The sequence below is a fragment of the Parasteatoda tepidariorum genome, chromosome 3 (genome assembly GCF_043381705.1).
Source record: "Parasteatoda tepidariorum isolate YZ-2023 chromosome 3, CAS_Ptep_4.0, whole genome shotgun sequence".
In the NCBI taxonomy this organism is placed as follows: Eukaryota; Metazoa; Arthropoda; class Arachnida; order Araneae; family Theridiidae; genus Parasteatoda; species Parasteatoda tepidariorum.
Window position 1 is genome coordinate 61,589,671 of NC_092206.1, and position 25,838 is coordinate 61,615,508.

At 29.7% G+C, this 25,838-nt stretch overlaps 1 protein-coding gene across 2 annotated transcripts in view; it reads right to left on the reverse strand.

The window, feature by feature from the left end:
• The window catches only part of LOC107451197 (homeobox protein cut-like 1), a 587,258-nt gene that overhangs the window by 414,522 nt on the left and 146,898 nt on the right, over positions 1 to 25,838 (reverse strand). The window lies entirely within an intron of this gene.

Sequence of the window (25,838 nt, forward strand, 5' to 3'; positions counted from 1 at the left end):
AAAAATTTGAAATACTTTTTTGGCATTTTATATTTTCGTGCAAATAATTCTGATTAGTAACTACCAGACCAGTGGTTCCCAAATGTTGCTCCGTGGAATCTTGGGGTTCTGTGGTAAGGTCACAGGGATTCCGGGAGTTTAAAGTTTTTAAATCAGCAATGATTTTTGAAACTTGTAATTACATTTATACCAAAACAATAAACCGTAATTTCTTTCATAGTTTGGTTACTTTTATAAAATCATTTAAGTAAAATGCCTGTAAGAAAGTAATGGTAAATTTTATGAAAAAGGGCATCAGTATTTCTTGTCGAACTTCTTCAATTTGAAATAATATGACCAAATTCAGGAATTGCAAATTATGTTTCTGTAATAACTATTCTGAGCATTTATAAGAGATATTTTTCGAAAATTATAATTCAGGTCATTTTATAATTTTCAGCTAATGTGTGCACCAAAGGAAAATTCAGAGCAAGACTAGATACCACTCCAGGCCTTTGAATTCAATTGTTTAACATTAAACATATTATTTTAATATTTTTGTTACTAAAACGATTATTGAAAAAAAAATTCTTCAAATTGAATATTATTAACAGAATTAGTATTCTTTCTTTGGTTAGTACGTTCATGGCTGCTAATAATTTAATTTATATATTTGGGGTTCCGCCACAAGAGGCTCGATCATTTAGGGTTCCGTAGCCATAAAAAATTGAGAACCACTGTTCTAGACAGTTCTTTATAATCAAAAAGTACCAAAATATATATTTTTCTACAACGTTTTATATCTACAAACGAGATTTAAACAAACAAAAACAACTAAACTTTTTTTCTTAGTATCGATTAAACTCATATGAACTATCCCTTTTTTTCATTTGTTTCCTACAATGACAAATTCAACCGAAAGGAAACACCATAAAATATATCGCTTGATTATCTTTTAATTCCAACTTGTCTCTACTCCAATTTCAATTACAAATCTACATAACGATATTTTATTCACGTCGCATTGCTTATTTACAGTGAAAGTTTGATACATCGCAGGCGAAGTGAGCATCATGTAATTTGAATTGATTGAAAGTAATTTGAATACGTTAAATACCACCTAAGGTGCAGGGAAGCTTTTTCAAATAAAGATTGAAATCTATTTTCTTCTAATCAACCCGGAGGCTTTGTCATGAACACCCCAAGAGAGAATAATGCAATTTAAAGTTCGTCTAGTTGGCCTTTGTTTTAATAAATATATTAAAGGATGTGATTTGCATAATCTTTGCTGAGAGAGCAAGGCATTACTTTTCGGTGGCATATTGATACAAAGAAATTAAATTTTTATTTGAAAACAAACAGTTTTTAATAATAAATCTGCGTTTTAGAACTGATTATTGTTATTTGATATTTACATGTTGGAAAATGATTTAAAGAAATCTAAAAGCGGATAAAATAATAATATTTTAGGAATTTTTTTCAGCACTAAAATCCCTTAAAAACTCCTTTATTGTGGTACTGTTTATCTGTACAAATTAATTTTTCTTAGTAAAAAAAAAAGAAGAAGAAAAAACGGTAAAAAAGAAGAACAGCCGCAACTGCATAATGTTTCTTCGATGCAGCCTTTCTTCTTATACGGGGTACTGACCAAAGATTCAAATTCCAGCGTTGATACTACAATATTTCTTTCCATCCTTGAATACATGAAGAGTTTCCAGTCTCCTGCACTCTTCAATCGATGACCCTGGACTAGTAGAATACGAAACTATCATTTAAGCATAAATGGACCCACAGAGCTTTAATGTTCATTTAAGCGTTATTTTAGAAACTATTAAAATTGTAAATGGTTACAAAACCGTATAGTTTTGCACTCATGGTTTTTTTTAACCGTACCAGTTGTAATTGGTTTCTAAACCTTAAAGGTAAGAAAATGTACCAAACCATAAACTTAATGATTAATCGGGTGGACAGACTGGTACAGGTTATTTTACCGTAATTTCAGAAAGAAAGTTCAAACAGCGAACGATTATTGAGAGCAATAAGATTGTGCCAACAGCAATGGGAAAGGAGTTTAGATTGTTTTCTTTTTATGTTATATATCGATTTTTTAAAAAAAAACGATATTTTTCCAACTTAAAATCAAAATATATAAAACTCAAAGTTTAATGCTCATTTTTAATTTTACCCAAGTATTATTAACTTTGAATTAACGTCTCTGAAACTTATTAATTTAATTGCCACATTCAAAACAAGTAAATTTCCCAATATTTATTTGAAAAGTGAATTTAGAATTGCCAGATAAATCTCAAGCAATCTTCACTTCTAAATCGCTTCCAGTACGTATTTATAGAATGTATGCCAAATACTAGACGACCATCAACAACTTTAAACTGGTTGAGTGCAATTTAAATTCTTTTATTTATCCGAACTCATGATTGAAATACGAGAAAGAATCTTTCAATTGAATTCAGAATAAATCATAAAAATCCAGATTTCCACCAAGAATCTCCTTTTCCTCCTCCCCTGCCACCTATCCATCTACACTCTGACCTAAACATTCAGACGAAGGGCGTGGGAAAAATCCACCTTTCGAACACATGTCCCAGGCTAGAACAAACAAACAAATAAACACCAAAACATGGAGGAATAAGATTGAAAAATAAACATACCAAAAGAAATAAGCAAAAGCAGACCTAATGATTGCATATGAAAGTGGTCTTTCCAATTTTTATTCGAATGCCCATTTTCTATTGAAATGTGACCGACCTATTTTACTGCTCTGGAGAACAAATAAATAGATAGAAAAAAAAGGGATTTAAATCAAAAAATAAACATATAAACAAGGTGAAGGGAATAAAAAATCGAAATAAAATAGAATATATGACTATTGAAGTGGGGGTGGTTGCTGAGGATTCTGGGTAGGTAATTAGGAAGAGGTTATTTGGCGAATAAAAAATGAATCTGGCGGAAAAAGTGCATTTTATTCGAAGTTAGCCAAGCATATCGTTCCGGACCGTATAACGCGGGTGTAAAATGTTAACGAGAGATGAGAAGATCAAATCCTGAAAATCCCGTAGGAAAATGAGATTTTTTTTCTTTCTTTTTTTCTGTTAATTCACGTTGTTTTGTTTGTGGGCAGTTATTTATCTAATAACTGACCGCACTGTACAGGATGTTCTGACATCGAAAAACGGGCGATTGATTGCGCATCATTTCTTTTTTTGAGACAAACTATGCGTGGAAGCTTTTATTTTTAAGGTTATGATCCATTTAATGTTTGCAATTCCCGATTGCTAAACATTCTTTATCGTAATAAAAAAATGACATTTTAGTACTGACCTTCTATTATTTTTCAATGTCATTTATTTGAAATAATTTCATGAAATTTTTTTTTAACAAATTATTAGATTTCTTAATTCTTTAACTGTATTAAAGAAGCTTGTATTTAAATTGTTATTTATTTAGTTATAATGATAATAAAATGTTTCAAATTAGTATTTTTATTATTCTAGGGAACACTTGTAATTTCCCATTGCGTCACATTCTTAATCTTAATAAAAAAATAAACATTTTTGTGCTGGCCTTATATTATTTTTTAATACCATTTTCTTAAATGATTTATAATTTTATTCATTTTATTATTAAAATACTTTTTTTTAATTCTAGACTATATTAAAATATATTTAAATAATTAAAAGTTTAATTGCAGTTTTGGTTCATTATAACGCTGAAAAAAATGAATCAAATTAATATTTTTATTAATGCAAGAAATTCTTGTAACTCATTTTTCTTTACCATAATAAAAAATGATATTTTTGTGCTGATGTTTCCATTATTTCTCAATGACATTTATTTTAAAGGTGGAATTTTGTAAGTATTTAATTTTTAAGCTTTTATTTACAGATAATCAGCTCTGAAATTGGGTACTCATTATAAGCTTTTGAAAGTAGAAAATTTATAAAATCATATTATGTTTATGATATGACAGACTAACAACATTTTCTTACGGTATGTCACACATAGTTTTGCACTCCTCGATGATTTTCATTTTAGTTACAATTAAGGATTTATCAAATTTTTAGTGTTTGGATCTAAATATTTAAGAAAAATATTTTAAATAGTTTATTTCATCTATTTATTTTGCCATCAAAATGCTTAAAAAAAGTTTTTTATTATTATTTCTTTGGAAATATAATCATAATATCAATCATAGTGCCAATACAGCCATCATTTTAATAATGGATGTATTGGCACTTAATATGATTCAAAATACTACTAAAAGCGAAATCCGCAATCATAAATACCACCTGATACGAAAGATAATGTTAGCTGATAAAACAAAACTTTTAACTGTTTCTTGTTCCAATTAAGTTTATTAAAAAAATATCCTAAGTACTCTCTAAATTATACTTAATTTAATAAAAATTAATAGTTTAGTTGAAAGAAAGAAAAATAAAAGAAATTAATTCTTTCTAGTAGCTTATAGTTGTGACCCGTGAGTATGAAAAACTATGTTTCAAGAAAATGCTGTATAGATATTAAATGTAAAGGGGTGTTTAATCTATTCCTTTCTCTGCTAATGTTTCGCCCCTTCATCATAAGCTTTAGCACATATTTTTGCAAAAATTTCTACGAACATTAATGGAAAAATAAAAGAAAAATTACGAAACTATGTTCTTAAATAAAGTCACATAAATTTTATGAAACAATTGTTAAGCTTATTCAAAAAACGGAGCAGTTCATTAAGTCTCGCGTTACACAACAAAAAGTGAAGAGCAAGGATTATTCGCGTGAACATTGAAACGCGCGTGCGTGCGGACTCCTGGCGTGCCTTGCTCATTAAATGACGTCATTTGAATGGAAAAAATTACTGCAGTCTGATGTGACGTTGTCAATTTAAAATGTGATCAGCTCGCCGACTGAAAATACTGCGATGCCACGACAAAATTGGAAAGCGCAATACAGGATAAATGGCCTTGTCATTTGACATCTGGTAATGTGTTGCTGCATTACTGTGCAAAAATCTATTCAGCATTTTAAACTAGAAATCTCACCAGATTTTTTAGATAAGAAGATATTGATCACCCATCGTACGGTTCAGGTTTAGCACCAAGTGATTCTAACTTGTTCCGATACCAAAAGAAGTGTAAAGAAGATAACTAAAGAAGTGTAGACACTTTTATAAGCATCAAAACACCAGTGCGACGGCGATCGCTGGTTGTTGCAACAAAGGGAGGATGAAAGAAGTGCGCATGCGTGAAGTCATTGCAACATGCGATTTGTTGCTGTTGCAGTCGGTATGAAGACTCCTTAAGTGAAAGAAGCAGTTCAAGACTAGTTATCTTCACAGGCGATAGAGCTCTATGACTCAGGCATGCAAAAAGTTTTAGAACGTTATGACAAATATTTAATATATATATATATATATATAACAGTACAATACGACAATAATTTTAAACTATTTTATGTATCCATTTATCACAATTTTATGTATCAAATTGTCACATTTTTTTTTAAAAAATAAGGTTATAACAGATTAATATATCGAGTAATCAATTTTACGTATCATATTTTTAAAAAAAATTATTACATGAAATAAATAAAAACAATTCTGCAAAAATATCAATCGTTCTAAACAAAACCAAACATGCCATTGATAGCTAATTCAAATTCGGTACAAATCATCAAAATCCAGACCACACAACGATGTTAAAAAAAGAGAACACTTTTATCTCTTATTACTGAGTTTGCGTATTAATATCTAGAATTAATAACAGATTAATATGTAGAGTGATCAATTTTACGTATCATATTTCTGAAAAAAAATTTATTTCATGAAATAAATAAAAAAAATTCTGCAAAAATATCAATCGCTCTAAACAAAACCAAACATGTCATTGATAAGCTAATTCAAATTCGGTACAAATCATCAAATCCAGACCACACAACGATGATAAAAAAAAGAGAGAACACTTTTGTAGTGGATATATCCACTCTTAACTAAAACACTACTCTCCTTTCTTAAAATGCCAGTAATTAGAGGGTGTGTTTCTGGAAACACACTCACTGAAATCTGTCGGACCATGCAGAAAATTCAGTCCGGAAGAAATCGTTTCAATGGCTGGTGAAAACAGAAAAATGTTTAGTCACTTGAAGCATGTCCATCATAATGGTCAAACAGAGAAATTACAGTTTTTCTTTTTCACCAGGAGAATTGATAGAGTTTCTTTCATATTCTTTCTTCATCGAGAGAAGACAGAGAAAAAAAGGGTTCTTTGTGTCTCTCTGGGTCGAGTGGTTGTGTAATAATGCGGCAGAATTTTTTTCTTTTTTTTTTCGTTATTATTTGCACGGATCATTAAAATTCTATAATTGAGATAAAGAGCATGACGGACATCGAAACAAATGTTGGACAGGAAGCAAGAAATAGAAAATGTAATTTTCTACCCAAATGTCTTCATAAATGATGTTATTTGACTAAGAAGAACGGTTTATTTTTTTTATTTTTCATTTCCAAGTAACAAAAGAAGATTACTTGCTTGAAGATTATTGATTTAAAATAAATTATTGATTTATTTATAAATACTAGGGTGCTTTTAGGAAAAATAAAGAAACCACAAATAGCTATTTTGTTAGAATTGAATACGGTGTATAAAATTCAGAATCACATTACGGTATTAACTTTCGCCGCTTTGGATGCATCATCCGTAAAATCCATTTCTAACGTAAAATGCTAAACTAAACTAATCTAAGTGGCGTGACAGCCCATGGAGGGCCAGGGCCTACTGTGCCCATCTCAGTTTTCTTGACCTCGGGCTCTGGAGTGCAGGAGCAGATGCTCCGGTCAGGTGGTTAGCCGAACGCGGAATCTCCAGTGTTTAGTTCCCAAGCATGCTTGGTACTCATTTATCGACCCACTGAAGGAATGAAGGGGTGAGTCAACCTTGCCCGGCCCGAGGATCGAACCCAGGACCTGTGGCACGGGAGCGTGAAGAGCAATCAGCCACCGTCGTTAACGTAAAATATTATCCATAAATAAAATATTATGGTAAAATATCAGGGATCTGAGACGTGGCACTGGAATAAAAATGTGAAGAAAAAACTTCAAAAATTTACTAACAATAGCTTAAGAAGAATCTTAATGTATCAAGTAATTCGTAAAATTTGTAACGCAGAAATCCTTAAAAAGCAAACAGAAACAATTGAATAGGAAATTAAATAGCGTAAATGGAAATGGATTGGTTATTTTCCACAAATTTAAAGTAAAACAAGTTTTTGATTGAAACCCACAGGGTAATAGAAAAAGAGGAAAACCTAAAAATAATGAGTGCAAGACGATTATAAGTGAATATGACGATATATTAGCGATATATATTAAAACGATATACAAGGAAAGATATATTGAAAACAATAACAAAGACTTGGAGAGAGGCAAAATATCTGGCCACAAATAGAGTGAGATGGAAAGCTATGACAGATGGCCTATGCTTCTGTTCGAAGTGAAGAAGACTATGTATGTATGTAATATATCGTAATTTTTAGAGCAATATTTATTTAATTAGAGTGATTCAGTGATTTTACGGTTTGCGCTAACCATCACTGTAAAAAATACTGCATATCAGATATTTTGTTTCGTAACAAGTTCCGTTATAAAAGGATCTTACGATAAAAAGTACCGGAATTCTGAGTGACGCAATTTTTTACTTTAATTTTTTTGCAAAGTTGATGCAATTATTTTTTTAAATCTCATGCTTCAAACACGTTTTTGCGTTTAAAAAGACAAAGTCACTAAATAGCAGCTTTATATATAGTATGTTGTATATTAAATAATTGTTAATAGTATTTGCAAATATAACAAAATTATATATGCAAGTAAATGAAGTAAATAAGTAAGAAAAGACACTTCTCAGATCTGAAAGTAAAAAGAACATTTTAGCACTATATTTTAAAGAGAACACTTGATAAATGCTGCCATTGCTAAAATTTGGAAGAAATGTGTCTTTAAAAATTATTTATGTCAATTTTATTTTGAAGAAATAATTTTTATAAGATGCTAAAGCATAATTTTTAAAAATATTCTTAAAAAGTGGTCAGTCAAATATTTTTTTAAAAATAATATGATATCGAATTTAATTCAACAAAACATTCCCATACCCCTTTAAAATATAAGCTAAAAATTATACATAACCCAAATCAACAAGTTAAGCGTGGAAACAAATTAAATTTTTTAAAACAAAAATTTTAAAAAAAATTATTACTAGTACATAATAAATAAGTTTAAAAAAGCAAAGGGTAATAAATGCAAATCTGTTTGAACTTTTGATTCAAAAAATATAAAATAAGTGCGAAAGTTTCAACTATTTTTGGACGTTTAGTTTCAAAGAAATAAAATTTCATGTTTAAGGTCTTTGAACTTTTGATTTACATTAGGTTTCCAATAACCTTCTTATTTGTTTGCCCTATCCAAAAACGACGCTTTGAATTTTTAAACTTCGAACAAAATTATTCCTGGTGAAGGAAGGAATGAATATTTTAAAAAAAAGTACCCTTCCCCAAAAGAACAGCAGTTTGCCCCATAGGTCTGGGACAAGATCTACAATCGAATACGTCCTCTATTACTTCTGCTTTAAGAAACCACGAATTTATGACCCCAAAGCCTCATAACCATTTGCCACCTCATTCAAGTCAAGAACGGAATCATGGCATGGGGAAAGTAACCACCAACATAATCTTCCCGAAAGTTATTCCTATGGGGAAGTAATGCCATTGCGATAGATGGCGATCTGCAGTGTCATAAGAAAATCTTGGACGTCTGAGTTGTATCCAGGGAGTCATGTACGCTCCGAACAGACCTAGAGTGGATGCTAAATGGGAAGAAACGGCGAGACTGGGGTAATATTGCTTCCCCCGGAATAGAACTATAACAGGGAAGTCGCCCATAAGGAAAATAGTGCTTTTGATTAATTGGGTCTGTTCTTTTATTGCTATTTGGAATGCAGTTGTTGGGGATATTTAGAAGAAAAGATTATTTAAAATTAATTAATGAGTTTAAATTTGAAATGTATCTTCATATTTATTCTGCCTCCAAATTTAGTAAGTTTTAATTTTAAAACCGTTATGCTTTTTTTTCGATCTAATTAATTGTTTTCGTGAAGAATATATCTTCTGAAATTCAGTAAATTCTGCATAAAAATTAACTTTTTGTTCTTGAAAAAATAATAACTCGATAACAAGGCAAATTGTGTTATTTACTAATTTTTGAATTTTAAAGATCTTCACATGTTCGTAGCTGCGGGAGTGAAGTTGCGACACTCTCCTGAACTGTGAAGATTATAGGGCTCCAAAGAGACAGCATAATTCATGCTTTTATTTAAAAATAAACCGACTAACTCTGTTTTAAGATCTATTAAGAAAAACAGCTAGCACTTTTGCTTAGAAAGAAAATATATAAAAGGCATCTTGTCAATGCAAATGAACCACAACTTATAGAGATTAGTAGTTTAAACAGATAAGTGTAATTTTATGGAGTATTTGTAAATTTTTAAAAATAATATAAATAGGTTATATCAATATTGGTATGATTGATCAAGCAGAATGGTTTTTGATTTTTTTAAAAATTAGTCATTGAAACTTTTATTGAAATTAATCATCTTAAGGAAAAAAAATAAAGCCGATATTTAATACTTCGTTGTACGTTCTTTTGCTTTAATGACTAAAACTTTGACCAGGCGTGGAATTGACATGGCCTTCTGGAGTTGACTTTTCAAGATTCTGAAGGAGTTCTGCCTTTGAGTAATGCTTCCTTGCCCAACTTTTCTTACGATGATTTCCCAAAGGTGTTCTGGATTCAAGTCAGGTGAATGACTCGGCCAGTTCAAAGTTTTAACATTCTTAGCTGTAAATCAACCTGTCACAATTTTGGAAGTTTGCTTAGGAACATTATCCTGCTGAAATATCCATCCACGAGGCATCCTTTTTTTACTAGCATAAAGTAGCATGCGAACTTCTGAATTTTTTTTTATTAACTCCCATTGATTTGTACGAAAAGAGAGACGCCATTATTATGGAAAGCTCTCTAGACCATTACTGATCCATTTCTGTATTTCACTGTTGGCCGTTGGGGCCGAGGATTCATTCTAGTGCCTTTTGAAAGACGAAAAAAACGTTGGCTATCACTACCAGAAAAATTGAATTTGAATTCATAAATCCAAAGAAACTTTCTTCAAATCTTTAGTAGTTCATGTTTCGTGCTCTCTTGTAAATTTCAATCGAATTATCCTATTCTTTGTCTGGATGAGAGTTTTTTTTTTTTTTAACAGAACCCGTGATTCACAATCCAGATGTATTCAGGGGACGTTTAATGGTGCATTTATTCATTGTGAGCTCATGTTTGGTGTCCATATCCTTGCATAATTAGTGCTGCTGTTTGAGGTACATCCGATTCTCTTGGCAGTCGACTTTCTTCGGATTAACGCGTCTTAATGTTGAGTCTTTTTCTTGGGGATTCTGATTTTAAAAAGATAGCGCACACTTATTCCATCCATCCACCTCTTTACCATGTGGCATTTGATTTTGGAATTATAAACATGGTGGTGATAGCAGAATATGAAACTTTTTTCTCAGCTTCTTTAAAAAACAAAATATGAGAAATTTTGGTTACAGAAAAAGTTAAAGCAGAGAAACATATTGTCTCAAAACTTTTGCTCTCTACTGCATATTTGTAAAAAGACATTTAATGCCAAATCTGTGTTTGAGCTCAGTTCAGCTAAAGCGATTGCAATTTTTTTATATATTCGAATCAAAGAGTTAATTTAAAAGAATGAGACCAGAATTCACAAAGATATAAGTCCCAAACTTGCGAAGAGAAAGGTAAAATAAAATATGTAATTGTGATGAACTATTTTGTACATTTTTAAACTTAATTGAACCAAACAGGTTTATATATATATATATATATATATATATATATATATATACCATACAATGAACCTAAAAGTTGAGCCCACCTCTTTCCTGGGTATTCTAGTCCATCCCTGAACACTGGCATACATTCTTTATGGTTTGACCATCATAGCAGTGAGTTAACATATTCCATCATAAAGTGATGGAAATTATTGAACCAACAATACGAAAGATATCTCATGAGTTGACTATTAAATCAGTAAAACATTATCTTCCAACTTATGTATGAAATAATGTATGTTATTGGTCCAACAGTACCAAACATAATATAATGGGATACCATCATACCAATGAAATAACATCCTCCATCATTCGGTGTTGAATTTGGTGAAAGCCTAACATCTCTTGATTGATAATCCTTATAGTGATAAAGTAACATTTTACAACATGGAATGATCGAAATTTGTTGACATATCAAAAACCCTGAATACAATCTAACAAAAAAGTCTACAGTGGGACGCAAAAGAAGAAAACTAAAAATTTCCCATCTCAGAAATCTTACTTCATTGTATTGCAATCCGGAGGTGAAAATAAAGAAAATTATGTTATGACAGCATCATAACATATTTTTCACAGTTTTTTTTTTCGTCCAGCTGGCTACAGTGCCCTCTAGCAGCACTAAAAAAAATTTTTTTCACTTAAAATTTAAATAGTTGCCACTCTGAAGTTAATGGTTTGGTTATTAATTTCTCTGTCATATTTTTATATACTTCTGCGCGATCACATCCACAGCATGAACGAATACTTCCAAATATGATTTAAAATTTTAAATGTTTTTTTTATTTCTATTTGGTTCTTTTGACTAAATTTCACAAATTAAAATGTTACGCGAATTATGTTAACGTTATATAATTTTTTCCATATCTTGAAGAGCAAACAGAAAATAAAATATTTAAATGAAACTGGAATTTAATTTAATATGCTGCGACGAAGCACAATAATTATTTGTCTTCATTACTATTCGATATTCTTCAAATATCCAAGCATTTTGTAACATTAAAATAAAACAAAGTAACCAAACGATTTAGGAAAATTTCATTCAGTTCAATTGAAAAATAAAATAAAACGATTAACTTATCTATTACTTAGTAGTTACATTTATTACCACAACCGGGCGCTCTCCTCTATCAATCAGAAAGTGTTGCCATTGTGCTGCTCATTAAAATATGCAGGGCCTTTTTACATGCATTAGAAAGAAAACTCTTGATTTATCTCTCTCTGGTTCAAACATTACTTCCAAAGTAATTAGTGAGAACAAAACGGAAGGATGATAAAATATCAATCGTAACATAAAAACCATTAAAAAGAAATAATAATTTTAGAACTTGTTTTCCATTAATTAAATACGTTTGAAGTTAATACTTTCCTAAACTGACATACTAATTACTGATCGTTAAGACACTGTTCTCAGCAGATCACCGAAGTCAAGCATCACTGGCTGCGGTCAGTGTGCGGGTGGGTGATCACTTGGATCGGTCTGCGTAGGGACCGAGGGTGTGCGGTATGGGTCCTCGTTAAACTGTGCTACCATAAAATGCTCGACTTCGCACGCAGATCGTCGGGCTACCGAAGCAGGGGTGCCATCCCCTCCGCAGAGGATCAAAATTGTGATAGCATGTCTTCGGATCATCCTCAGGGATGTTTCCCAGACCGTCGCCAATAGCCCACTGTGCAGCTCTAGTGCGACGTAAATTAACAACAACAACAGCAACAACTAATTAGGGAAAAAATAGTTAAATACCATGGAAATAAACTACCCTTTTTATTCTTGCTTATTTTCCGCAGTTTACCCCTATCTTTTCTCAAAACCGTAGCTGAAATCCTCTAAATAATATACCAATAATGGAAGCGAAAATAAAACACACGAAATAAAATAACTCCAACTTTAACTAATCAACCTATAAAAGAGTTTTCTTTTTTAACGCTTTCGTTGCCGCAATGAAAGCGATTATTTTCGAAAGTCATCGACGTCTATGATATCAACAAAACTTTCTCTCTGATCCTCCTTCAAACTTTGTCACCCGAAGCCAGAAAATTATTGGTGCGAGGCATTCGTATCAAAAGGCTTTCAAACTAATGGGCAATGGGTGGGAGAAAAAGTAAGAGCGTTATGCACCGAGATTTATAGAAGGGAGACTTTCGGCGTCATTTTTATGCTGCAGGTAAGAAGAGACGACTCTGTAATCCCAGAGGAATGANGAGGATTTCGGCACTTAGATATATATTATTTCGCAATTTCCTTTTACATTTGACATTTTTTTTTATCAGTTACGAAACATCAGATATTACTTTAGTTATTTAAAATTGATAATAAAAGTCGATATGTTTCGAGCGCTCAGAAATAGGCGCCCGTTCTCAGGACTCACCAATCGAGATTGGGGAAAGAAAAGTGATTTGAAGCAGAAAACGTTGAGTTGTCAACGAAAAATAGAAATTAATGGTGAAAAAAACAAAACTAGAAAACCGCTTTTCTTCTTGCCAATAGAACCCACATTGATATATTTAAATTATGAATTACAATTGAGGTAATATCATATTTAATAATATCTCAAAGTTTTTTTTTATGCTATGAAAACGTAATTTTGTAAGAATTTAAATATGCTTTGTAAGGAAACGTTGTATGGCATCTACACTGTAAAAAATTCCTGATCAAGTTTCAGTATAGAGTACCATCATTTTGTGTGCCCCATCCCTAACATTCATTAAACCATAAAATCCATTTTTACCATAAAATACTATACCGTAATTTTTATAGTAATACTTATTTAATTCAATAATTTTGCAATAATTATTACTGTCAAAATGACGGTATATCAGATTTTTTCATTCCGCAACATGGTCCAGTAAAAATGGATTTTACAATAAGAGTATCGGCATTCATGCATTCTACTTTTTTCCGTAATTTGATCAGGAATTTTTACAGTGAATTAAATCTTTTTTTTATAATTTATGCACTTTAGGGTATAATAAGGACTAAAATATCGGTTTTGTAATCTAAACACGAACTATAAGAATCGAAATTATATATATTTCTATTGCGACTAAGTTTTGCCCGATGCTCTGTTTTATTGACTCACAAAAAGTTTCCCTTGAAAAGAAAGAAAAAAAAAGAAGCAATTATCAAAATTCTAAAGCATTCTAACAGCAATCTGACAATTCTTACTACTGATTTTTTGTCATGACAATAACAAGAGAGTACTTTGCAGAAAAAATTCCATGAAATTTTTTAAAATTATGTAGTCATAATAATTCAAACAATCAAATTGATATTATGTGTTTTGACAATGAAGAGAGTACTTTCACGCAGTACCAAGATGATCGATGCCTATTTTATACGACTTAACTACCGTTTTTCCACGTTATTTATTGGGCGCATAAAACACCTCACTCAACATCAAGAATTTAAGAGAAATTCAAAATATAAATCTAAAAAAGAGTTTTCGGAATCAAACGGTATCAAATCCTTACGTAATAAAATAAGAAGAATGACATCGTCGAAATTTTATCTCGGAAAAAAAAAACTTCGTTAACTTCGTCTTCAGGCACAGATCTTATCAGACGATTTGTACCTTTTTTTTTTCTTCGTCGACGCTAACCTCTGAACTCTTTGGGAACATTTTTTTCCCTTACCCCTTCCAAACCTAAACAACTTTCAGAGCCTAGAGAAAAGCTTAAAACAAATCAATCTCCTTGTTTCTTGTTCCAAGAATTAAAGTTTATTCTTTACGAATATCATAAATTCCCATAAAACTCAGCGTTCCAAATAACTCAAGCTCGTTTCACAGCGGGGGAGGTCCATTGCTTGCGCTCCAGAGAAATAAAAAGAAATTTAAGCGCCGATATCGTTGAAAAGTTTTGAAAAGCTTCAGACAAGGCTTGGTCTCGGTGTTGGAATTATCATCTCCTCAGTGTTTGCACAGGATTTTCTAAGAAAGGCCGCTTAGATGGTAAACAGGCCTTGAAAAGGCCCGCCGCTCGTTCGATTACAGCGAAAGAACCGCTTACATCAAAGGTCAGGTCAGCCGAGGGACACCCCTACCGTTTTACGGTGTTTCTAGAGTTGTAAAATGGTTGTCAGTAGTGATCGTTTACAAGACAAGGCGTAGGGCGATCTCATTGAAAGAGAGATATTTAAGAACTTTTAAGTCTTGTCAAAGACGTTGACCCTAAAAGATTAACACTTTTTTTTATTTTTTTCACGTATATAAACATTGGAATCTCAAATTCCCAGTCGCAGATGCTAATATGATATATATGTCTCCTTTTCGACAGTTATGGGAAATATATTCGAGTTATTTTCTTTAATGCAATTTGTTATTGACATAAAATATTATGTCTTAAATACACGAAAGGCTACATTCGAAGTGAAGAAAAATAAAATAAGATTCCTAGGTATTTTTCACATGAAATCAGTAAAAGAGTTGATGTATAAATATCGGTGAAAAATATTTATTTCTGTGATATAGCCTCATTCGATCTTGAATAAATCAACAATGTTTAAATAAACTGTATTAACAAAGAAGGAATAGAAAAAAATATAAACTTAAGAAGAATGATTATCCTAAAGGCTAATTACGAAAAGAGCTTTAATGTTTCTACATGGCTCTGGGGCTATAAGATATTAGCACACACATATAAACTGTTACTCAGATCTGCTAAAATTTACACTATAATCAATTCTGGTAAAATTAGTGTGCTGTATGGTAATGACATTTAAGTTTAAAAAACATAATAAAATTTTAAAAAAAGCATAAATTTGGTTAATAAAACCAGAATATACGGTATTTGAACCATCAATTTTTTGATAGTTTTCCCGTTCTTGGTAACGGTTTGCCGGAAATTCTGGTTTTCGAAACTATAGTTCTTTATATTACACAGCAAAAAATACAAAATTGAAGAGTAAATTTAACCGAATAAGTGGTCTGTATGTCATGCACTAAATTATCATGATAAAATTACCAAATTTTACCACATTTACAAAAATTTATCACAGATTACAAAACCATATTTCATTGTTAATTTTGCCAAAATCGTTACCGAAATTCTTCGATAAAACTTATTGAGTTCTTTGGTGAACCCATAGAGTCGGAAGTACAGTACATTTCACCATATTCTGGTAGTTTTGATCATACTTTTTCTTAGTGTATGATTATCTTCACAGTGTTTCAAAAATTTGTAAAAAATGTAAGTTAAAATAAGATTCTAATACAATAATCAGAAAAATTGCAGTTGTTACGAGAATATTTTATTACATAACTATTGTGATGTGGTCTAAAGAATCCCCGATCGAAAAGCGATAGACAACTATAAAACCAACTTTAGCATATTTTACTTAAGTTTTTTATTTTATGTGAAAAAAATATACATATTTAGATTTGTCAGTTTTTCTTTTTACCAAAAATCAAAATTTAAAAAAGTATTTTTTCATTTTTTTTAAATATTAAAAAAAAATTATCAAGTATCAAATAGTTTCATAATTGCTGTGACAATATTTACCTTACTACAAAGTATGCACTAAAATGCTTATAAATCATTAAAATCTTTAAAACGTTTTAAACCCTTAAATATTTCAAGATAACGGAAGCGGACAAAATGGGGTCTTAGAACATAAGAATATTTATCAATTGAGGCTACATCATCTTTGAGACTACATAAAAATGGATCTAAATAAGGCATTTGCACATAAAAAATCTAATTTTGAGGTTAAGGCTCATAAAATGGGTGATCATGCCTTGGGCCTAAACGCAACTTTAAGAACTTTACACTTTAGAACGCTGGTGTACTACTTTTTATTTGAAGATGACTATTCGTTGCTAACTAAAACGGTTTAAATGCAAATTACAGCTGCTGAGTCCATTTCCTCAGACTTATTAGCATTGTTAAACATGTCAGTGACGAGTGCATATTTTCAATAATAGATGGTTTCTGATAAAAAATTGAATCCCATAGGTTAGGTAGAACGTAGTGTTATTTTTCAGTTTTTGACTATTTAGTGCAAATAATGCTCTTCATTTTAAAAAATCCTTTTTCGTTCTTAGGATAGGTTTTCACAACTCAAACTTATGTAAAGTACTTCAAAATTAAAAATGTTTTTAAATATTAAAATGTATTTAAATGTTGAAATTTATTTTAGCATCGAAAGGCTTTTTTTAAGCACTAACATGTTTTAAAATCTGCAGCTGTTCGCATAAATCTCTATAAATGCATCCTGAAAAGATTTTAAAAAATGAATTCCTGAAAAAATATTTTTAAACATTGAAAACTTAAATATTTTTAAAGATTCACGTCTTTTAAAAGCATTAATATGCATCAAAATATGAAACTGTGAGTATTGACAATGTGAGTATTGAAACTCTGATGATTCATTCTGAAGACGCTGAAGACCAAAAAATTTTTATTGTGGATAAAGTGTTTTTAAATGTTAATTTGATACTAAGCATCAACACGTTTTTAAGCGCTGAAATATTTTAACGCTTTTATTTAACTAATTTACTCTTAAGAAATTCGAAAGAATCAGAATCCGGGATATTTCAAGATTTTAAGAGAGAAAAGTAAAGATTTTTAAGAAAATCTTTCCTCCTGTAATTAAGTTTCTATTTTTTCTTAAATTGGCAACGTGAACTCACCATATCATACATAATAAATACCAAAAATAGCTATTCTGCTATCAAATCGTTTTATAATATTTATTAATTGTATAAATTACTTATAATTTTCTAATAATTATTGCTCATAAAGCAACAGTATGTTGAAAAATGCTCTATGTGCTTACTTTCTGTTATCTCGTAAAAAATTTCACCGAAATAAGTCGCGTTCTTAAATTCTCATTTAATTACAATTACTTATCCTTAGCGAGTAAAAATTACGACCTAATTTAGCAGTCTACGAGAATTCCTTAAATTGTAATCTCAAAAATGCACGTAGACTTTTTACAACTTTTTACACTTGACTACAATTTCAATGTTATTCCATTAATATTTATAACAAATTCTTTAAAGTACGTTCAAATGAGAGCATATAAAACATTTTCCGATTTTTATGAAGCACAGTTGGATTTTCTGATATGCTTATATTTATGACATACTGATAAACATGTCTGAGTTTTATTGACTTGTTTATCAAATTTACTTGAAAATGATTACTTGTTCATTTGTGTATATTTCCTCAATTTGTCGTTGAGGAATTTCCCGTCATGGTTGAAATCTAATATAGCTCTCTTTTCTAAAGTTTTGCGCAGTTTCTGAAGTAAAGTTTTCTATAGTAAAGCTAGCTCAATGTGCCTCTTTTGGAATTTCGTTACTTGTTAGCAAAGGTATATTTATAGTTAAGAAAGCTTTTTATCGAAATATTTTTTCTTAAATGAATAATAAGATGAGTGATTTGTTATTTATGTTTATTAAACAATATTTTTAAATAAAAAAAAAATTAAAAATCACGTGATGTATCACCCAAAAAAATTGACACTCATGCCATCACTTTATTGTATTCTGTTACTATTGTTGTTACTTTATTCAAATAGTTAATTGTCAATAACGCATTTGAAATTGAGGAATATCATTTGAAATAATTAGATATACATTAAAATAACCCAAAAAGTTTTATGATGCAAAAAAGTATGATCAAAACTACCAGAATATGGTGAAATTTACCGTGTTTTTGACAAATGAGAACACCAAAAAGTAATTTTTATTGAAGCACTTTGACAATGATTTCGGTAAAATAAGCAATTAAGTAAGTATTTATAATGTGTGATACAATTTGCTGAATGTGGTAAAATTTGGCAATCTTATCATGATGCCTTAGAGCATGATATAAATACCATTTATTTAGTTATATTTGCTTTTCAGTTTTTTATTTGTTACTAAATGTTGGTGATAAGAACTGCAAATATGAAAACGGAATTTATATGTTTTATAAATAAATTTTTTCCATGAAAAATTGTTCTTTGAGCTTATTATAGCACCGTAGATTAATACGTTTTCAGCACAATCTAAAAAATTCTTAAAATCTGCGGCGTATTATTAGACTAAATAACTTTCTACTTCCCCAATAACTAATACTACACTTTAAAAAAACTCCATGTCAAATTTAGGTAAAAAGTACCCGCACTCAGAGTGTCGGTACCTTTTACCATAAAATTCATCTTTGCCGGAGCATGTTGTGGTGCAAAAAAAAAATCTGATATACCGTAATTTTTACTGTAATAATTGCCGTGAAATTACTGACTCACTCAAATTAAATAAATATTACTGTAAAAATTATGGTATAATATTTTACGGTAAAGATTTATTTTATTGTAAAATGGATGTTACTGATAATGCACCCAAAAGGCCCACACAGCAATTCGATCAGCATTTTTTGATAATGTAAGCTAATATTTTCAAAATATTTACTGTTTTTATTTATTTTTTATCATCATCTAATTTTATTATATTCAATCCATATTGAATTCAATAAATTATTTCAAAAATGTTTTTTTTATTAATTAGTAAGGCTCAAAAACTTGGTTTATTTGTTAAAATCAGAATCCCTCATTTATCTCTTTTCGTTTTTTCGTAATAAAGTTTGTGAGATTCCTGAATTTTTTCTATTTATTTCCTTCATGTTTTATTTTGTCGAAGTGGTTTACAATCATAAAATTCTAGTATAGTCTCCAGCTTCTTCTACTTAAGCATAAGAAAAGAAAATATTAAATTTATTCGTGTATTCAAGATTAGTTATTAGTTCCACAACTCAGAGATTGTGAATTTTTGTTTTAAGACTTTGATATAATAAATCTCTAAAATTAAATACATTTTTAACGATGCTCAAGTCTTTCTCTCTTTCAAGTCTTCCCTTCTTCTCATGCAGCAATAACTGTAACGAATACATAGAAAAAAATAAATGTTTTTTAATAAATGTTTCTTTTTTTTTAAGAACTGCAAGATGACAGGTCTTTAGCTAAATTCTTTATTCCATACAAGTCAGAATTAATTGCTTAGAGGAACAATTAAAACGAAAAATAATTTATAGATCAAAAAACATTAAAAGGACGATCTCAAATTCCAAGAGATATTTTCTTCAAATCCTTCGTCCTAAATACATTTAATTTTCTTGTCGTCTTTCAGTTCATTAAAACAGATAAACAACTTAATTTATTTGCGCCCGATCAACGTTATTCGAAACGTGCTGCAGTAGCAAATAGGCACATCGCCTTCATCCATTGATTCGAAGACGATAAGCAAAAGTAGTAAAGATGGCCAGGAATCTATAAAAACATTCTTACTTTCAAATTCTGGATTTTATTTCCCTTCCCTACCCCCCTAACTTGCCATAGTAACTACTATACAAGAGAAAGAAACATACGAATCCAAGGTCCTAGAAAGCCGTATAAATGTGGCGCACGCTCCACTATAAATCAAGTGCGTCTCTGTCAATAACGTAGATTAGCAAATAACCCGGCGGCGTAGAAATTCCCATTCTCGGCACAGTCATCAGATATTGGTGACTTATTAAACATTTTCTCGCCAAGGGGTGGGGAAGAAAAGAATGATTTAGATCGCCGATAACGGAGCAATCATAAATAGGAAGGCAGATTAATTGGACGAGAGTCGGTCGTATTTCCGTCTGCTGGCTGTCGAATTCGCAATAAATTCATTTTCCCTTTTCTTCCTTCCAAAAGTTCTGGTTATTATCTGGTGGTTTTTAGGCGGCCATTGTCTATTCCAGCCACATATTTTTATGATTATTTGCAGATGAATGGTACGGGGGGGAGGGGGGAGGAGAAATTGGTAATATATCTGGCGATATGAAAATAGGTATGCAACGAAATGTTACTCGTGATAGAAAGATAAGATTCTTCGAGAGAGCATGGATGATGATAAGATATAAAAACTCAGGAGATGCTTGCTTATTGCTGGTGGAGTTTGGGAGTTATTGGTATCCAAGAGTATAAGATAATTGCAAGATTCATACGAAGCTTAATAGCTTACTTATTTTATACCAAAATCAGCTTTAATGGAAAATTCGTGGGAAATTTATGAAAATTACTTCACCGTTCGGTGATTACTTTGTATTTAAAGTAAACAAACATGGCAATCTACATACATCATATTAGTACAAAAATATAGGGTGAAGGGTTTAGCTGAAAATGTAAATTTAAAGAACTATCGAAGTTTAAGCAGGGATTCTTAATAGTACTTAATCTTTTTCAATATTGTTAACCGTTCTCTTACAAAACTACTGAAGCAAATAATTGTTATAATATGCAGATCATAGTGATGTCCTTAGAAAATAATAGTTGTTTTAGTGCAAAAATATTTGAATGTATTATGGTATTTCTATTTTAATGCAATGAATTTAAAAATTTCAATTCTGAAGTATTGACTCTGATAAGCTAATGAGCGATAGCAAGTTTATTGCATGAAGTCTTGCAAATGATTACTGTGATGTTCTAATGCAATAATGTAATTTTTAAATGAGATTAAAGTAATGTTCTTCTAATAATGGTTCCACAGGATATAACCTTAGATGTGCTAATTAATTAGAATCGACAATATTTTATGTGGCGAAACCAAACGCAATAGTATTTTTCTTTTAAATAAGAAGAATTTAAATTGCTGACCCTCAAAGTGTGGAAGGATAGTAGCTACAATCTACAAGAGATGATTTCAATGAACTAGTTAAATTAAAATTCGCCTATAGTATGAGTTTTCATTTTGCGTACTTCACTTTACGTTTGAAACTACTTAAAATAATCAAAATAAATTTGAAGGAATTTAAAAACCTGTTCATCAAGAGATAATTTCATGAAAAATATTGTTTTTTAAGATTATTTATTATTTTCTATATAAATAATCAACAAAAAATTTTAGTTGTAAATTAGATACATTTTTACATCACTTTAAACTACACTGTAAGAAGTCAGGAGCAAATACCGGTAATAAAGTACCGGCACTTTAAAAATTAACCATAAAATATTATACCGTAAATTTTACAGTAATATTTATATTTAGAGTGATTCAGTGATTAAAAATTTAGGTGCGTCAGATATTTCGTTCCGTAATATGTTTCAGTAAAAATTGATGCCACGGTAAAAAGTACCGGCACTCTGAGTGCCGGTACTTTTTAACAATATTAAAAAACAATATTAAAGAACAAAATTCCAAACTTTAAAAAAAAAGTTTTGATCAAATAATGTCTGAATAATAAAATTTCAAATAATATTAATAATATTTATAATAATAATAATCGTATTTTTGAATTATTATTTTTCGTGAACTATTTAATAGATTAATCACAAATTTTGGATTTTGACATCAAACATTACATAGTTTTTAATGATGTGAAAATTTTTATACTTCACAAATCAAAATTCTTTCACTCATTATTAAAAAAATCTATTTAAAAATAACAAATAACCTTTAAAATTTAATTTGAATCTTTGCTGATCTTTGACTGAGCAAGTTGTTTAATTATGCGAATTTTTTTCCCCATTTAAATAGCTCCATAGATATAGAGAAATATGCAAAAGAAAAAATAAACAAGAAAGAGCAAGAGAGAGCAAAAAAAAGAAAGAGCACTTTCTTGACTATTTGAGCATATATTATACACATGAGCTGAGCTGTGGCTATCCTTTACGTTTTGAGTACCAAAAATTCTGACTTTCTCGAGAAAGAATATTGTTTCGTGTACGCTTTTGTTTCCAATTTCATAATTTAAAATTTCGCCTGTTACTATTAAGTTGCATATTTAACGCATACCTCTTCAAAATACTAATATTAAATGTTAGTACATAAAAATTATTAGTTATTCAGTCAATCAAAAGTAGTTCAGTTTTTTAATTTTAAATTTCTGTTGCGTATTTTGTGTTTTTTTAAATCATAAATATGAATAGTTGAATAACAATCGTGTACACTTAAAAAAAGGGATCTTAATGACATTAAAACTATCTATTTACCCAATTATTTTCATTTAGTTTTCTCTTTAACAAAAAGAAAGAAAATAATGCATATATTTTTACGATTATGAATTAAAATGTAACCGAAAATATTCAACAAGATAGAATTAGATGAGATTCTTTCAAATTAAAATAACAAAAAGTAAAATCTCCGTGTGATACTATTGACCTCAAAGCATCGACAAAGATATTGCTTTTCTCTAAAAGCATTATAACTAGTTAAATAATAAGATTATAAAACTTCTCGCCCACATCAAATATAAAAATTTTAAATAGGAAACCTTGAAAGGATAAAGTGTTTGAGTTAAAGGGATTACGACTATACAATTCTTATAAAAACAACAAAAAACAACTTTTTGTTGGGGCGTGGGAAAATACAGACAAACTATATTTGTCAGGCTAAGCATCCAAAAATAGATCTAAAAAACTAATTAAGAATAGAACTTAATTTTCTTTCCTGCCACAATAGTCGGCGAAGAGTTGGTTATGTCGAAAAAATAATGTTGGAGTTATTATTGAAGTAAAACTAGATGGCCGATAAACACCTTCAACTTTTGGTTGTATGAACTCGTTTGTGATGCACGTAAAAAAAAGAAGGATTTAGTTTTAAAACTCACCTCGGATGACAAGTATAATTGTGAGTTATTTAAAAAAGATACTCTGCACTCGGTAATTTATTTATAGGAATTTCTTGGCATAAAATGGAGATATTTCATTTTTTAAGTTCAAATCAGAATTTAATCTAAAATTAATGTTTTACTTATTTTTTCAGTTTATGATGAAAGGAATTTTTTATTTTAAATTTAAGTATATTATTGAGGGCATATTAAAATGGATTTTTATCTAACGGTTTCTATCATAGCAAAGTGCGTAAAAAAAGTATAGTAATTTTTAAAAAAATGTCTCATTTTCAATTTCAAGTGAGTTTTAAAAAATTCTAACAGAGATTAGTTTGTAATAGAATAATCTAAGCACATTATAATTACCTGCATTAAAATAATTGAAATAATAAGTATTTTTGTTTATATAACGAAGCGAAGCATTATAACGAAACATTATAATTAATTTAATATTTGATAACGAAGTCAACAAATATTAAAATCTAAGATAAACTTTTCAAACAAATTGGTGTCTTTATAACGAAAAAAAATAGTTCTCTTGCAATAGTGGGGAAAAAAGCATAAAGTTATTCTAATTTTTGAACATTTTTAAATACTTTTTTTCTAAAAAAAAGATCCGCGAAGAATGATCACAGCGTCAGAAAAACCATTAGAATGTCATGAAATGTGAAAAAGAAAATTTTTTGTCGTAATTGTCTTTCCATTTAATAATTATAATTAGGATATGTGTACTATTTAATAATTTAAAATATGTATAATACTTAATTTTTAATATAATAATAATATTCTATGGGAATATGTTAAAAAAAAAGAAAGAAAGAAAAGAAATAGAAAACTAATTTTACATTTGTAATTGTAATTCCTAAAATATTAGCAAGATGTGTGATTCTGCGGTCTTATTGTGCATGTGATGTATGTAATTAATTTATTTGTCAAAAAAGAATTTATTTGTTGTTATGTATTTGTGTCTGAAACATCTTCATTAAAATATCAGTACATAGAAATAATTGTATATAAAACCTGTGTAAAATTTTAATTTATAATTGTTCCTCCACCGTGAAATCACTCAGATGCGAATTAATTCATTTGAACTAGTTAAACAAACTTGACACTTTTTTTGAAAAACTACTTTTTAACTGTACATTGAAAGGAAAAAATTGCTATATTATGTAAAAAACGGATTATATTTATAGCAATCAATTTTTTTTCTAAAGAACAATTACAAATATGAATTTTTAGTGGCAAAATGGCTCTTGTGAATGCAGTGCACATTAAAACCATACCTAAATGAGAAATACGAGCACTAAACTGTTAAATATAACATAAATAGAAAAAAACTATCTTAATTACCGAATTTTAAATTTATGCATCAGCTTTATAGACTATAAACTCAAGCTGTTGCTAACGGTAACAATAATTCACCAGTGCATGTAACAGTAACCTTTGTTTATTTCTAACACCAATAGTGCAGTTACTAAAATAAATACTGTATAATTATTATTTCGCTGCATGATGTACAGAGTGAACCGAATCAAATTCAGCTCAGAAATCAAATTTTAAAAATACATCTTTTAAATAATTCATATTCTCAGAAATTATTTCGCTCTAACTTTGAATTTTGCCCTGTAAATTTGCATTCTTTAAAATAATGTAAGAAATCGTATCTTTTTTTACTATTATTGAATAAAATAATAAAACATAATAAATATTTACTGAAAGCTATCTGTTGCATGGAATTATCTTTGGATAAACGAATTTTATAGTTGTGTGCAAAAAATTTTTCAATATGCTTAAAAAGTTCTCGAGATATGGTGAGATACGCAAAAAGTAAAATTAACATTATGGGGTCAAAACTTTAGACAGCTCTCTTAACCAAATTATTAGGATCATATTTCCCAGATTACGGCTACTTGCTATATTTTGTAGGTAAAAAATCTGAATCATCAAAGAAAATGTATATTTATCCAGAGACAATACATTTTTGTGCTTGATTTCTTAATTTGAAATGTCATCTGCACTAATCAGTTAGCATATTTTAAGCTACCCAGAAGATTAAATCCTAAAAATTGAGGATCTTATTATTAGATCAAAAGTTATTCAAGATGGGTAGTTTTTTTATTTCACTCACTGTATGTTAAACAATAATTGAACCTTTTTTAACATATGTTTTGTTTTTAATTGAAATAATTGAATGTTTAATTTCAAAATTAGCTTGATTACCATGAAATAAAAAATCAGTTCTGCATAAAATATATTCAAGGAAACTTTTTCACAAATATTGCTTCTCACTTCGAAATCCGTTGAGCAAAATAGAAAAAAAAACTATATTTTGATCGAAA